The sequence below is a fragment of the Hemicordylus capensis genome, chromosome 6 (genome assembly GCF_027244095.1).
Source record: "Hemicordylus capensis ecotype Gifberg chromosome 6, rHemCap1.1.pri, whole genome shotgun sequence".
NCBI classification, from domain to species: Eukaryota; Metazoa; Chordata; class Lepidosauria; order Squamata; family Cordylidae; genus Hemicordylus; species Hemicordylus capensis.
Window position 1 is genome coordinate 130939693 of NC_069662.1, and position 14599 is coordinate 130954291.

Here is a 14599-nt window from a genome sequence, read left to right on the forward strand (position 1 = left end):
TGCTTCTTGGTATGGCTCTGCCTCCCTAGCATGACTTCATTATATAGATTTTGTGTCTTCAGGGCTTTGGATTGTATACAGCTGTTGCAAACGAGTTTATTTCCACCATCAGCAACTGTTCATTGATCAAAATCTTTTCTTTTTTTATATATCCATCAAAATATGTTTTGGCCATCAATGAAGTATCTATCTATCTATCTATCTATCTAGTCTGATGTATTTATATAGAACCATATTCCTTGCATGCCAGAATGCAGTATCTATTTTATTCCCATCAATTGAACATATCAAGTCATAGTTGTTTTGGTATCCATAGTTTAACCTTATTTAAACATTACCAGTTTTCCTGTCCCATTATGAATGTGCTAAAATAATGCTAACAAAATAAAATACTGTGCATCAGAAATGATGGAAAGGAAGGTAGTAGCAACCAAAATAAGAAAGGTGCAATGATGAAAGAGTAATTTCTCGTTAATACTTACCTGTGAATATCCAAGGTCAAGGAAGGTTTTTTTTCTTGCGTGAGTAGATGTCATTACTTATTGTGGAGGAATGTGAAAAAATGTAGCTCTCTGAACTGTTTATTATTAGGAGATTTTACCAGTTATTATGACATCAACACTTACATCAGAATCAGAATTCTTTAAGGAAACCTTGCAGCCAAATCAATGTTTTCCTTCTCTTGCAAACTGAATGGAGATCTTCATGGAGTTACTGGTGGATTGCTACAATGATGGTAGATTGCTGCAATAGGTGTGCCTTACTGGAAGCTGGAAAGAAGAATATGCAAGCTTACTTTCTGTCAACTAACCCCTGCTAACTGGGCAAAGAGGCACCTTTTAATGTGGTGATTTTCTTTATTTAGCAGGGGGAGAGTTAGTGACCCTATCCACCCCCAGCACAGTACATCCAGTGACAGTTGCTGGTGTCCATCTTATGTTTCTTTTTAGATTGTGAGCCTTTTGAGGACAGGGATCCATCTTATTTGTTTGTTATTTGTCTGTGTAAACCGCCCTGAGTCATTTTTGGAAGGGCAATATAGAAATTGAATTAATAATAACAACAACAAGTCACCTGCCTTTCCAGTTGTAGATAAGACAGGGTCAGATGTTGCAATGATAACTAGAACTAGACAGGGGGAGTGTGTCCCTGTTGGTTCTGCTGGACCTCTCAGCGGCATTCGATACCATCGACCATGGTATCCTTCCGAGCCGCCTCTCAAGTATGGGAATTGGAGGTACTGCATTGCAATGGTTCAGGTCTTTTCTTGGGGGGAAGGTCCAGAAGGTGGTGCTGGGGGACTACTGCTCGGCTCTATGGCCATTGGCCTGTGGGGTCCCGCAGGGTTCCGTCTTGTCCCCCATGCTGTTTAACATCTACATGAAACCGCTGGGAGAAATCATCCGGGGACTTGGACTGAGTTGTCAGCAATATGCGGATGACACTCAGCTCTATCTCTCCTTGTCACCTGATCCTAGGGAGGCAGTGGATGTCCTGAATCGGGGGCTGGAGGCCATGATGGGTTGGATGTGGGCTAATAAACTGAAATTGAATCTGGACAAGACAGAGGTAATGTTGGTCAGTAGGAGAGCCAATCGGGATGAGGAGATTTTACCGGTTCTGGATGGGGTTGCACTCCCCTTGAAAGAGCACATATGTAGCTTGGGGGTATTACTGGACCCGACTCTGCTTTTGGAAGGTCAGGTGGAGGCGGGGGCCAGGGGTGCCTTTGCACGGCTTCGGCTAGTGCACCAGCTGCGTCCCTTTCCCGAGAGGGCAGATCTGGCCACAGTTACCCATGACTTTGTCACGTCACAGCTGGATTACTGTAACGTGCTCTACGTGGGGCTGCCCTTGAAGAATATCCGGAAACTGCAGCTAGTGCAAAATGTGGCAGCTAGGGTTTTATCAGGAGCTGCCCGTTGGGAGCACATCACACGCATTTTGAAAGAGCTGCACTGGCTACCTGTTTGTTTCCAGGTCCAATTCAAGGTGCTGTTTTTGACCTTTAAAGCCCTTAACAGTTTGGGCCTGGGATACCTGAGGGACTGCCTGCTCCCAAGGGTTGCTGCCTGCTTGATGAGGTCATCTGAGGGGGCTCTGCTCTGGGTGCCAACAATGAGGGAGGCTCAGTTGTCATGCATGCAGGACAGGGCCTTCTCTGTTGCTGCCCCCAGACTCTGGAATGCTCTCCTGGTGGCTATTCGCTCCTCGGTCTCCATCACAGCTTTTAGAAAGCATGTTAAATCATGGCTTTTTACCCAGGCTTTTATTTGATTGTCTCTGCTGCTGCTCTTTGTACTCTATATTGCTTTTACTTTAATTTTTTAAATCAGATTTGTTTTATATCGTTTAGCTTAATATTTTAATTGTTTCTTTTTTGCAATCTTGTTTTTAAATTTTGCTGTAAACTGCCTTGGGATTGTTTTAATGAAAGGCGGTATATAAATTTAATAATAAAATAAATAAATAAACAAACAAACTACAGAGCATAACCTACTTACTTGTGTTAAGTGCTAACATAAAGGATAGGTTTGCTTGCAGCACTAAATCTGAGGTTTAGTGGAGCAGCCAGAGCCCCAGAAATGCACTTGTAGTCTACTTCCAGTCTCAGGGAGGAATATGCCAAGATTGGGTATCCCATACAAATCCACCAATCTTGGCTGCTCTACTTGTGGAACAGAATCCAATATATGTCTGTCGCTTCATATCTTAGTTACAGATGTCGGGTTCCATACCACAAGTAGGGCAGAAAATGCATGACTGAGTATTAATACCACACCCCCAAAGTAGAATGTGCATATGTTCCTTGGGCTCTGGCCACCTGAACAAGCCTCAGGTTTAGTGCTACACATGAACTTGTCTATAGCATTTATTTTTGCTATACTGAGAGGTGCTTCACACAAGCCATGTAAAGCACCATAAGGGGGTTTGTGGGGAGAGCAGGATTGACCCACTTTCCCCACACATGAGCAGGCAGCTTGCCCTGGGCAGCTGGATCGCCCCCCCCCCCCACAATTACTGGCTCTGTCACAGAGCTGGTTGGGGCAGCAGGGACTCCTGGGCCCTAGAAGTACCAGAATGACCTGCACAAGTGCATGGGGCATTCTGGAAAGCCCCCCCCCCAATGCTGGGATGCTTGTTTTAGCCTCCCTGTCAGGGGTTAGTGGTGCACCCCGCTAACCTCATTTAATGAGGGGACAATTAAGCGGGCTTGCTGCCGGGAGCCGCACAGCTCCTGTTGCAGCACACAACCCACCAAAACCGGGCTGGGCTTCTTTAGCCTGGTTTCAGCAGTTTGTGAGAACAGCCTCTGCGCTTTCCTTCCACTTCCTGGAAGTATTGAGCTCTTCACTCTGGATGGTACCCTACTTATAGCTACTTATAGGTTTGCCATGATTGCTGCCATGATTCCAGAGCCAACACTGAGATCCTTTCAGCTCTTAAGCTTCAAGAACTCAACCAACAATTATAGCAGATGCTGTACCTTTGTCTCCCTTGTCATCTTTTCTTTCTTCTTACTCATTCCTCATCAATCTGTCTTGAGTAAGTGCCTCTTACTCAAAAGAAGTGGCACAGTAGCTGCACTTAACTGATTGTATGTGTAGGTACTTCAGCATAAGCTTGAATTTTCACAATTACAATTGCAACAAAACTTTATTTTATGTCAGTTTGGAAAGATTATGGATGACATACTGAGGAAAATTACTCAAAGTAGTTCCATTGACATTAAAAGGACAAGTTAGACATCACATAATTTGTCCTTTTAATTTCACTGGGACTACTTTGAGTACCTCAGCCAAGATCACTGGAAAAAGATGTATGTACCTTCTAGGTACAAATATGTATCTTTCTAATTTGCTGCAATTATTGTTATGCTGTTACCTTTCTCTTTGTTCCTCAAATTTGAGGTCATTCTTTGTCTGATACTATACTATTTTCATCCAAAAACGCCTTCCCCTTATTATGCAGTCATTATTTTTGCATGTGTTAATTAATGTTCCTATGTTCTATTGTATGTATATATTTTATTTTATTGCATATTTTCTGTTTAACTGTTCTGTTTTATCTTGCTTTTGGGGGGAAACGTGTTTCATAAAGTTCATGTTATAGAAAGAAAGAAAATAATCACTGGGAAAACATTGTGATACAGAATTCCATGTGTCCTCAACAGGGTTCTTGTGTCAATTCACTTTTTCATTCTATGGACGAAGACAGCTCTGTACATCCATCTGTACACATACAAACTTCTCTAGCACTGAAATGAGCAGGGACACTGCACAGAGGAACCAAGAACTCAGGTATAATAAAGTATATACTGTTGGACAAAGGCACTTTGTCTTTTTCCTTTACATATGTTTTTCAGGTGTAATACAGGAGGCGTGGTCTCCTTTCAGTCCTTTTTCTGAGGGCACATCAAGGGCGCCTGGTTGGGAAGGGCAGTAGGGGCTATGCTCCCCTTCCTCCCCAAACAAAAACAAACACAAGATCCAGCATAATATCAGACTTACAGCAGCCAGAGAACTCTCTCAAGCAGGGAGCTTTCTCCAGTCGCTTCTCCCTGAGCCTGTATCTTCCTGGCTGAAACAACTGCTAATCAAGCTGCTCCAGCTTCTGGTCCCTAGTGGGCAGCTCCTGACATCGACCACTCAAGGAAGTAAAAATTAGGTTGAAAATACCTGAAGCCAAAAGGAACTGTATTTTCCCCAACCATTTTTACTGCCTTTTGGGTGTGCGGCCAAGGCCGGTGCCCCCTAGCAATCGGATTGGCTGGAGCAGCTTGATGTTCCAGCCAGTAAGAGCAAAACAGGAAGGGGGGGGTTGGAGGAAGCTCTCTGATCAGGAGAGTTTACTGGCTGTTGCAAGTCTGAACTTCCTGTGTTTGTTTTTGTTTGGGGCAGGGGAGGGGTGAGAGAGAGAGAAAGAGAAAGCAGGGGTTGGATGGCAAGGTTTGTAGAGAGAGAGAAAACAAGAGAAAAGAGGCTTGGTGAGGGGCCTTGGAGAGAAGGGTGGGCCGGTGAGGGGCAGAGCGAGAGAGAGAGAGAATCAAGTATGGCAAGAGTTGGAGAGAGGGAGAGAGAAAGGGGGGGGAACTTGGTAAGAGAGGGGGGCTTGGTGTTTGTGGCAGGCAGGAGGCTTGGGGGGGCATGTCAAAGCTTGGTGAGAGAGAGAGAGGGAAGCCCACAATTGGCTCCACCTGTCACTATTCCTGATTCTGCCCTGCCTAGCTCCCCCCATCTCCGTCTCAGGAGCCACCAGCCACCACCGGGCCTTAATATACTCCAAGGTCTTCTATGAAATGTGTGATGCTAAATATTTGGTCAGCAGTAAAGAACAAATATCCTTATTTGTCGGTATGAAGAATGCTCACGGCTGAATCTTTAGTTTCCATGGAAACCATCTCCAACGTGGCTTGTGGAACTAAAATGCAAACCGTAGTGATGAGAATGAAGTTGTCCAAGGGCTGTGGGAAAGATCTCTGAGGATTTTAACATTTTAGAGTCACTGTAGTGCTCTCAATCAAGATGCCTAATTGTTGATTGTTTATCAGCATAAGGAAATCAAAGAGGCAAATGAAAGAAAAATTGCTGAGGTGCAAAAGATTGGAATTTAATCACTCGAAGACAGTTCCTCACGCATTTTTGTACATTTTATGGTTTTGTTTTCTTTCTCCAATGCCTTAACCAAATTCTGATATTCTGGTTTTAATATATCAAGCTCTAAATACCTTGGGCCCTGTATAACTATCCCTCCAGTATCCAATAATTCTCTTACATGTGCTGAGAATGAACTCATAATTATTCCATTCCTGTTAAGTCTTAAAATCAAAAGCATGTAAAGCAGTTCTTAGCAGCTGCCCTACAACTGTGGGGCCCCCCTTCATAGAGACTTGTGAAAGACTCCTCTGAAGTTTAGTAAAAATATTAGAGCCTCAATGCAGAGGCTGCTGAAAAATGTATTACTCCAAGCTAAAATGTTAAGAAACTAGATTAAAGAATGACTGGACAACACTATTGAATTAACAGATGGTTACAGTACCTTGTTTCTCTTTTGTCATGTAGTAAATGTCTTAAGCAGAAGTAGTAATGTCTTAAGCAGAAGCAATTTTTGTTGGAAGTAAAGGACTTTGCGCTGTCTCTTTGCCTCAGACAGTGGAGGACAGACTAGTAAGTCAGAGGGCTAGAAGGTCAAAGACATTTGGTCATCACTTCCTGCTGCTCTGATGCTATCCCTTTGAAATGTAGATTGCTAATCTTAGGGGATTCAACTTCCTTCTTCCTCCTCTCTCTTGCTACCTGGCTGTTGACCTTGCAACATGGCAAGTCTCTTGCCCTGCACCATATGTGCAGAGAAGATGGTGAATCCATCTGCATCCATTTAGATAGATAGATTAGAGATCCTAAATCCTCACTTTCTTATCTAGAATGGAGTTCCTTAATAAATGCCTTTTATATTGATTTGAAACTAGCAATTGGCTCCAAGTTACTTTACTCTTAGCACACATGCATGCATAACTAAATCCGCTGTGTTTGTGCCTCTGTGCACTCTGCTATATTGAAAAAGGGATTCTCTCACCACAGAGAATTTCCAACAGGTTATGGGCTCCAGCCAGTTATGGGAGCAGTATTTTGAGCTGCGTGTGCCGCAACTAGAGAGTTAGGTTTGTTCCAGGAGATCCATTGAGATCTAGCGTGGACACTTTGAATTGCTAATCTACAGCAACTGCCTTTTGGAGCCGGTGAGCATGGCTGCATACCTGGAGGGAAAACTCAGGCTTACCATCCTGGAAGCGGATAATTACTTGGAATGGAAGACTCGACTGAAGATTGCACTGAAAGCAGAGGGACTCCACCAAGTTACTGAGGAAGACCCGCCGCCAGATGGAACCTCGGATGCTGAGAAAAAGGAGAAGGAACTCTGGCTAATTAAGGACCGAAAATCACAAGCGATGATTGCAGCTTCCGTGAGTAAAACTTTCCTTTATGCTATTTGTGATCTTGGAACCTCAAAGGAGATGCTAAACAAGCTAGATTCTATGCATATGAGGAAAGGATGGGCATACACGTTTAATTTACGCCGAAAATTGCAAGATCTCCAATATAAAGATGGGGACTGTTTCTCTACTTTTATTGGGACTTTGGAAGATTTCTTTTTTCAATTTAGACAAGCAGGAGAGGAATTTACAGAGAGTCAAAAGCTGGAGACTCTGTTCTTGAGCTTGCCTGCTTCCTATAGCACTATAATTGGGCAATTGGAAACCCACACCAATCTAAACTTTGAAAAGGCTGTAGAAACATTGTCTTCGGAGGCTAACCGAAGAAACCTTTTAAACTCACGCTATGAAAGTGAACTGGCTAGCAACTTTGCTCTTAAAGCAACAATTGATCATTCCAGACGTAACCCGAGATGGGGAGGGAATGCTGGAGGAAATGCTGCAAGAGGGAACCGCATGGGCACCTCACATTTGCATACAAAGAGAGCAGATTACACCAGAGAAACTCAGCCCAGAGAGAGAGGTCACATGACCGCCAGTGCTGAAATGAGGTCAGCTGGAAACAAAGCCTTCAGGTGTTTCCTATGTAACGAATTTGGCCACCGGGTGGCGCATTGTCCCAAGAATCAGACCAGGAGGTCTGGGAATATCAGTCAAACAAAGGAGAATGAAAATAGAGATTCCAAGTATACAGACAGACATTTCAACAAGAACTATAGTGTTAATTTAATGAAAAATAATGAAAAGCTGATTTTAGATTCTGGGTCATCTGTCCATATTTCTAAAAATCTAAGTTTCTATACTGAACTGTTTGATATTCCTGAAGAGACTGTTTATTTGGGCAATAATACTACAATTAAAGCAAAGAAAAAGGGCGAAGGAATTTTATATTGCAAATTGCTGGATGGATCTGTTAAACCATTTTTTCTGAGAGATGTTTTGTATATCCCTGAATTCTCAAGCTCCTTGATTTCAATATCCAAGCTAGAGCAACAAGGCTGTGAATTGTATTTTAAAAATGGACAATGTGTTGTTACCCAGAATGGAGAAGTTTGCCTTGTGGGCTCAGAATTTCAAGGTCTTTATCATGTGGAAGAGCAATTTACAGACAGAGAAAGACCAGCCCAGTCCAGACCTGAGGCATACCAGCCTAATGTAGTGAACCTAGCCAAGTTGTGTCAGCATGGAAACTGCTTACAATTATGGCACAGAAGACTAGGACACAGAAGTTTTGAATCAATTCAAAACATGAAGGAACAGGGATTAGCTAATGGCATTGATTTTGTACCATGTGACACTGTAACTAACTGTGTTTCTTGTCTCGAGTTCAAAGCAGTAAACAAGCCATTCCCAAAGCAGAGTGAAAGGAAGACGAAAGGACCCTTGGATCTGATCCACAGTGACATATCTGGACCACTACCAGCGACCATAGGTAATCATAAATATTTTCTAACTATAACAGATGATTTCTCACGATACACGTGTGTTTATTTACTGAAGGAAAAATCAGAGATGCTGGAGAAATTAAAACAATATGTGGCGATGGCAAGCAACAAATTTGGCTGGAAGCCAAAGATCCTGCGCACAGACAATGGAGGAGAATACATGTCCAATGCTACACAGCAGTTCTTGAGAGAACATGGAATCGTGCATCAAACTACGGTGCCTTACTGCCCGCCCCAAAATGGAATCGCAGAAAGAATGAACAGAACTCTACTGGACATGGTAAGATGCATGCTTGCTGACGCACACCTCCCACAGAAATTCTGGGGAGAAGGCATCATGACTGCTACATACATACACAACAGAATGAACACAAAACCTATTGAAACAACACCTTATGAACTTTGGCATGGTCATAAGCCGTCCATGACGCATCTGCGTGTCTTTGGAAGCACGGCTTACTCATACATCCCAAAGGAAAAAAGGACTAAGTTAGGGCCTAGGGCCACAAAAGGGATTTTTGTAGGCTACGCAGCACAATCCAAAGCCTACAGAATTCTGGATCCTGACACCAACAGGATAACCATAAGCAGAGCAGTGTGTTTTGAAGAGGATGAAAGAGCTACACCTTCAGAGGGGGCCTACACTGAAGCAAGCAACCAGACCAAGCACCCTGATGACTGGATTATGCTTCCTGATCTCAGAGGAACTGAGGAGGAGGAGGAGACAGCAGATCCAGATCCAACCACACTTGACACAGAGACCCCCAGCGATCCACCAGACGCACCTGAGGTGATAGAAGGGACCACAGAGGGTGAGGTGAGGCGATCAACGCGCTCAAACAGAGGTGTTCCAGCTCCGAGGCTGTCCTACCTCGCAAGAACAGCGGAACAACCAGAACCTTCATCATGGGAGGAAATATCCCAGCTACCACAACCAGAAGCCCAGAAGTGGAAACAGGCTGCAATTGAAGAGCTTGAGGCTCTACAGAAAAACAAAACCTGGACTCTTACTAAGTTACCACAAGGAAGAAAAGTTATTGGCTGCAAATGGGTTTTCAAACTCAAACATGATGCTGATGGTGAGATTCAGCGCTACAAAGCCAGATTAGTAGCAAAAGGATATTCACAAAAATATGGAGAAGATTATGATGAAACCTTTGCACCAGTGGTTAAACATACCACAGTAAGGACTCTGTTAAGTATTGCTGCTAGCAAAGGAATGCATGTTGAGCACCTAGACGTGAAAACTGCATTCTTGCATGGTGAACTAGAAGAGGACATTTACATGCAACAACCACCAGGTTTCTTACAGGAAGGCAAAGAGGACTATGTATGCAAACTGCAAAAGAGCATTTATGGTTTAAAACAAGCTGCCAGAGCATGGAATATAAAACTGAATGATATGCTGCTTCAAGCAAACTTCAAAAGAAGTGAAGCTGATCCCTGCCTGTACACGAGATGCAGAGATGGGAAATGGACTTACATTTTGGCGTATGTTGATGATTTGATTTTTGCCTATGAAAATCCAGATGACAGCAAGGAAATAATGGATCATCTGAACAAAGAAGTGGAAGTCAAGCAACTTGGCAACATTGCACACTACTTGGGCATTCAAGTACAAAGAGAGAAAGATGGAAGTTTCCTGATCAACCAAGAACAGAAAATTAAAGACTTGATAAACTTGCTCAGACTGGAAAATGCAAATCCTACACCAACTCCAATGGAAGTGAACTACATAAAGCAAGAGGATCAAACTGAGCCACTATCTGACAACCATAGATATCGTGAAGCATTGGGTAAGCTTTTATACATTAGTACACTCACTAGGCCAGATATTAGTACAGCAGTTGGTTTACTTTGTAGAAAGACTGCATCACCAACAGTCAAGGACTGGAATGCAATGAAAAGACTTGTTAGGTACCTAAAGGGTACTGCACACTTTAAGCTCAAGCTGCCAGCTAATAGTGAACCAAAACTAGAAGCATACGTAGATGCAGACTGGGGTGGAGATATAACAGACAGGAAATCCACCAGTGGTCACATAATTTTCTATGGAGATGGAGCGATAAGCTGGTCAAGCAGAAAACAAGACATAGTAGCATCATCAACCACTGAAGCGGAATATGTATCAGCTGCACAGGGCTGTCACGAGATACAATGGCTGTGTCAACTACTGAAGGACCTAGGTACAGATGTACCACAGCCCATACCAGTGTATGAAGACAACCAAAGCTGCATTCAACTCTCCAAACAAGAAGATGTAAAGAGGAGTACCAGACATATTGATGTGAAGTACCATGTAGTGAGAAGTCTGCAGAAAGATGGACTAATCAAGTTGCTCTACTGCCCGACAAATGAAATGCTTGCAGACTTACTCACTAAGCCACTACCAAGACCCTGCTTTGAAAAGCTGAGAGAGAAAATGAATATTGTGAACTGAGTCACGAGACAACGAGAGGGGGTGTTGGAAGTAAAGGACTTTGCGCTGTCTCTTTGCCTCAGACAGTGGAGGACAGACTAGTAAGTCAGAGGGCTAGAAGGTCAAAGACATTTGGTCATCACTTCCTGCTGCTCTGATGCTATCCCTTTGAAATGTAGATTGCTAATCTTAGGGGATTCAACTTCCTTCTTCCTCCTCTCTCTTGCTACCTGGCTGTTGACCTTGCAACATGGCAAGTCTCTTGCCCTGCACCATATGTGCAGAGAAGATGGTGAATCCATCTGCATCCATTTAGATAGATAGATTAGAGATCCTAAATCCTCACTTTCTTATCTAGAATGGAGTTCCTTAATAAATGCCTTTTATATTGATTTGAAACTAGCAATTGGCTCCAAGTTACTTTACTCTTAGCACACATGCATGCATAACTAAATCCGCTGTGTTTGTGCCTCTGTGCACTCTGCTATATTGAAAAAGGGATTCTCTCACCACAGAGAATTTCCAACAATTTTGACACTCCAGCTGTTGTTAACCATACTTTTATTGTGGCTGGGTATGATGGGAGTTGTAGTTCAACAGCAGCTGGACTGCCAAGGTTGCCTATCCCTATTTAAAGCATGTTTTGCTTGAGAGTAGAATTCGCTTTCTTTTAAGATAACATGTTGTTTTTAGTGCCTTTTAAACACATCGATCTGAATTTTATGAGGGTATCTAGGAAAGCTGTTAGTGGCATTAGAATAGAATAGGTTGCTTCTTAAGTTAAAGCCACCCATGGCAAGTCAGAATAAGAATTAAAAGAGGAACTAGGACAGAAAGAGAGTAAAAGGTTCACTCTAGAGGAAACAGAAAGTAGGGTAAGTGAGTGGCAAATTCATCATGAACACAGTGTGTTTGCCCTGCAGTGTGGGGTGGGTGGGTGGGAGTTCTGAGGTTAAGTCAAAGTGATCTTGAAGTATGAAGCACATAAACTGGCATTCAGCACTTATAGAATGTTTGTTTCCTTATTGTGATGAACAAAGAGAGTAATTAGTTCTCCAAGGCCAAACAAGTTTATTGGAGAGCAAGTCCCATTGATGTCAATGCAATTTTTCTCCGAATCAGGCTCGGAAGTCAGGAATGAATCCTTGGAGCGTTCATAGTGTTATAGGCAACATAGCAGAACATAAGGGATGCCCCAGCACACCAAGTCAGACACTAACAAGGCTTGCTTCAAGCAAACTATAGCACTCCCTTCACATTCATCACTTAGGGAGAGATTCCTCATGATAGCTCATGAATGCAGATGACAGCAAACAACAGATTGGAATCCCAAGGTTGCAAACATAATGATCGTGTATAATTCTGCTTCTCTTCCGTCTCAGAAAATGAACCTGAATTGTACAAGAATTTGGAAATGTTCATACGTTTTGGACAAGTTTAAAGCAGTCTTAAAAAGTTATAATTTAGAAGCTGAAAAAGAATACTTTGGGGGTATAGCATGTGAAACTGTTATGATCATTTGGGGTATATTGGGTCCCCTGACACTGAAGATTCCTTGGGTGGATTATCTTCTGGGGCAAGAGTCTTGGGGTGTCTTTCAGGCCAGCCATTCTGTCAATTACAAAATCAATCCCCCCCTACCTTCTCAGAGCAGGTTGAGAACACAGATTGGCCGACCCTTCTGTCTGTCTATCGTTCTATCTATCTGTCTGTCTATCACAAAGTCACATCCCCACCTTCTGAGAGCAGATTTTGAAGTTTGCGGGTTTCAGGGGTGGGAGAGCATAAAACAGCTTTAAAAATAAATTCCAAACAAATATTTGAACAGATAAATATGTAGCACTTTTGAAAACAAAAAGCAAGCCCCAGGGGCAGCCCACAAGGCAAGGCACCAAATTCTGCCTTCCCCCATGCCCCTGTGTGGGCCAGCCCCCTTGCAACAGCAGCAGGGGTGTAGCAAGGTTGGAGTGGGCTCAGAGACAAGATTTTAAAATGGGGCCCCCCTCACTGAAGCTCAGCTCATGAAGTAAAGAAATCTTAAATGAGGCTGAATAGTGGTAACAAAAAGCATTGTGTGTGTGTGTGTGTGTGTGTGTGTATACACACACAAACACACCTATGTGCCACAATAGAACATCATCCTAAATTATTTTTTAAATGGTTTTGTAAATTGTGGACAATGCAAGTCATTTAATGGTACTAGAGAAAGACATGTTGTTCTGGTAGCTCCAGGTCTTAACACTCACATCAATTTCGGAGGATGAATACAACTCAAGGAAGCCCGGGCGGGTGCGTGGCTGGGGGAGTCAGTCATGTGACTTGCCTCTGGGCCCCCCTGGCAGTGGGCCCCCAGACAACTGTCTCCCCTTGCCCTATTATAGTTACGCCCCTGAACAGCAGTCTTTGTAAGCTTTTCAAGGGGCACAGGAGATGAGGAGGGAAGGTTGCCAGTAGGCCATTGCTCTATGTCTCCCCTGCTGCTTCTGTTAAGCTTCCCAAGGAGTGTGAGGAGAGGCACTTATTGCAAAGCTTGCAAAAGCCAGATCAGTCCCAAAGAGCTACTCCAATTGTAGTGGTTGTGGGCATCTTGCTGACCTGCTAGTGCCCCAATACTCTTCTGCCTGTGGCAACCACCTCACCTTGCCTCATTAAAGGACCGCCTAGTGGAGGAGAGGCTAATAGGACAAAATTGTTCTAAAGACTGTACATGTAACTTTTGAGGAGCAAAGGTGGGGGTAAATGGAGTTCATCCTGCAGCAGAAAACCTACTCCCACTCCTGTTTGTGTGTGTGTATATCTGTACATAGCTCTAGCAAACTCCGACATGGCTTAGTAGTGAAAGAGTAGTTATATATAGATTTCCTCCCTCCAAAATGTAACAAAGTAACATCAGCACAAACCCCAAGGCATTTGTGCTAAGGGAGTTTACACTTCTTTAAAAAGCAAAATTAATATTTAATTTTTTTCTTTCATCCATCATATTCATACAATATACATGCCACTGGCAATACTGGCAATTTTGCTATCAAGGCTCCCCCCCCCCTCCGTCTTTTGCAACAAGAAAGAGAACTGTCAGCACAGCTCTAACTAAATGAGGCAGCTAGACTTCTGATTGGCTGAACTCAGTCATAATTACAAGCTAGCACCATCCATTCATTTTTCTATAGAATGCAATGCTTTTGCAAAAAGGAAACAGAGGATGCCACAATAGCATGGACTTATTTTGCCCATAAAGATATAGATATTCCTCACTTTGTAGTGATGGTGTTTTTCTGTTTAAAAGTGTGTTGCAGAAGCTGAGTGAAATCAGGCATTCACTGTGGAACATTTAATTGTTAATGCTTTAGGTGTATAAACTTAATATTTTCCCCTCTCTCTGTTCTCCCTATTATTTTTTTAATTTTTCCCTTCCATCTAGTTCTAAATTAAAATGCAAACTCCCCTGGGAGAAAGGCTTTTTAAAAGTCCCATGTTATTTAACAAATTGAAGTCTTAAATATATATTACTCCTGTGCAGTACCTTGACTGTAGGTTTTTCATACAATGATGCAGCAGCAGCAGCAGCAGCAGCAGCAGCATATATTTTTCAGTTACCAGAGTTGGCCTGCAGACGGCATCATAGCAGCTCTTGCTGAGTCAAAAAAACAAAACAAGCCTTGAAGAAGAGTGGAAAGTAATGTTTGTGATCAGTAGGTTCTCTGTGTGTGGGAGAGCAAAACAAGATTATGAAGGCCCTGAGGC

General features: G+C 43.0%; 1 protein-coding gene across 1 annotated transcript in view; it reads right to left on the minus strand.

The window, feature by feature from the left end:
- PPP1R9A (protein phosphatase 1 regulatory subunit 9A) overlaps positions 1 to 513 on the minus strand; it is a 266633-nt gene extending 266120 nt beyond the window's left edge. The window contains exon 1 of the mRNA XM_053266026.1: positions 483 to 513. The gene's annotated coding sequence lies outside the window, so the exon portion shown is untranslated. The remainder of the gene's footprint in view (positions 1 to 482) is intronic.
- Positions 514 to 14599: the final 14086 nt, after the last annotated feature.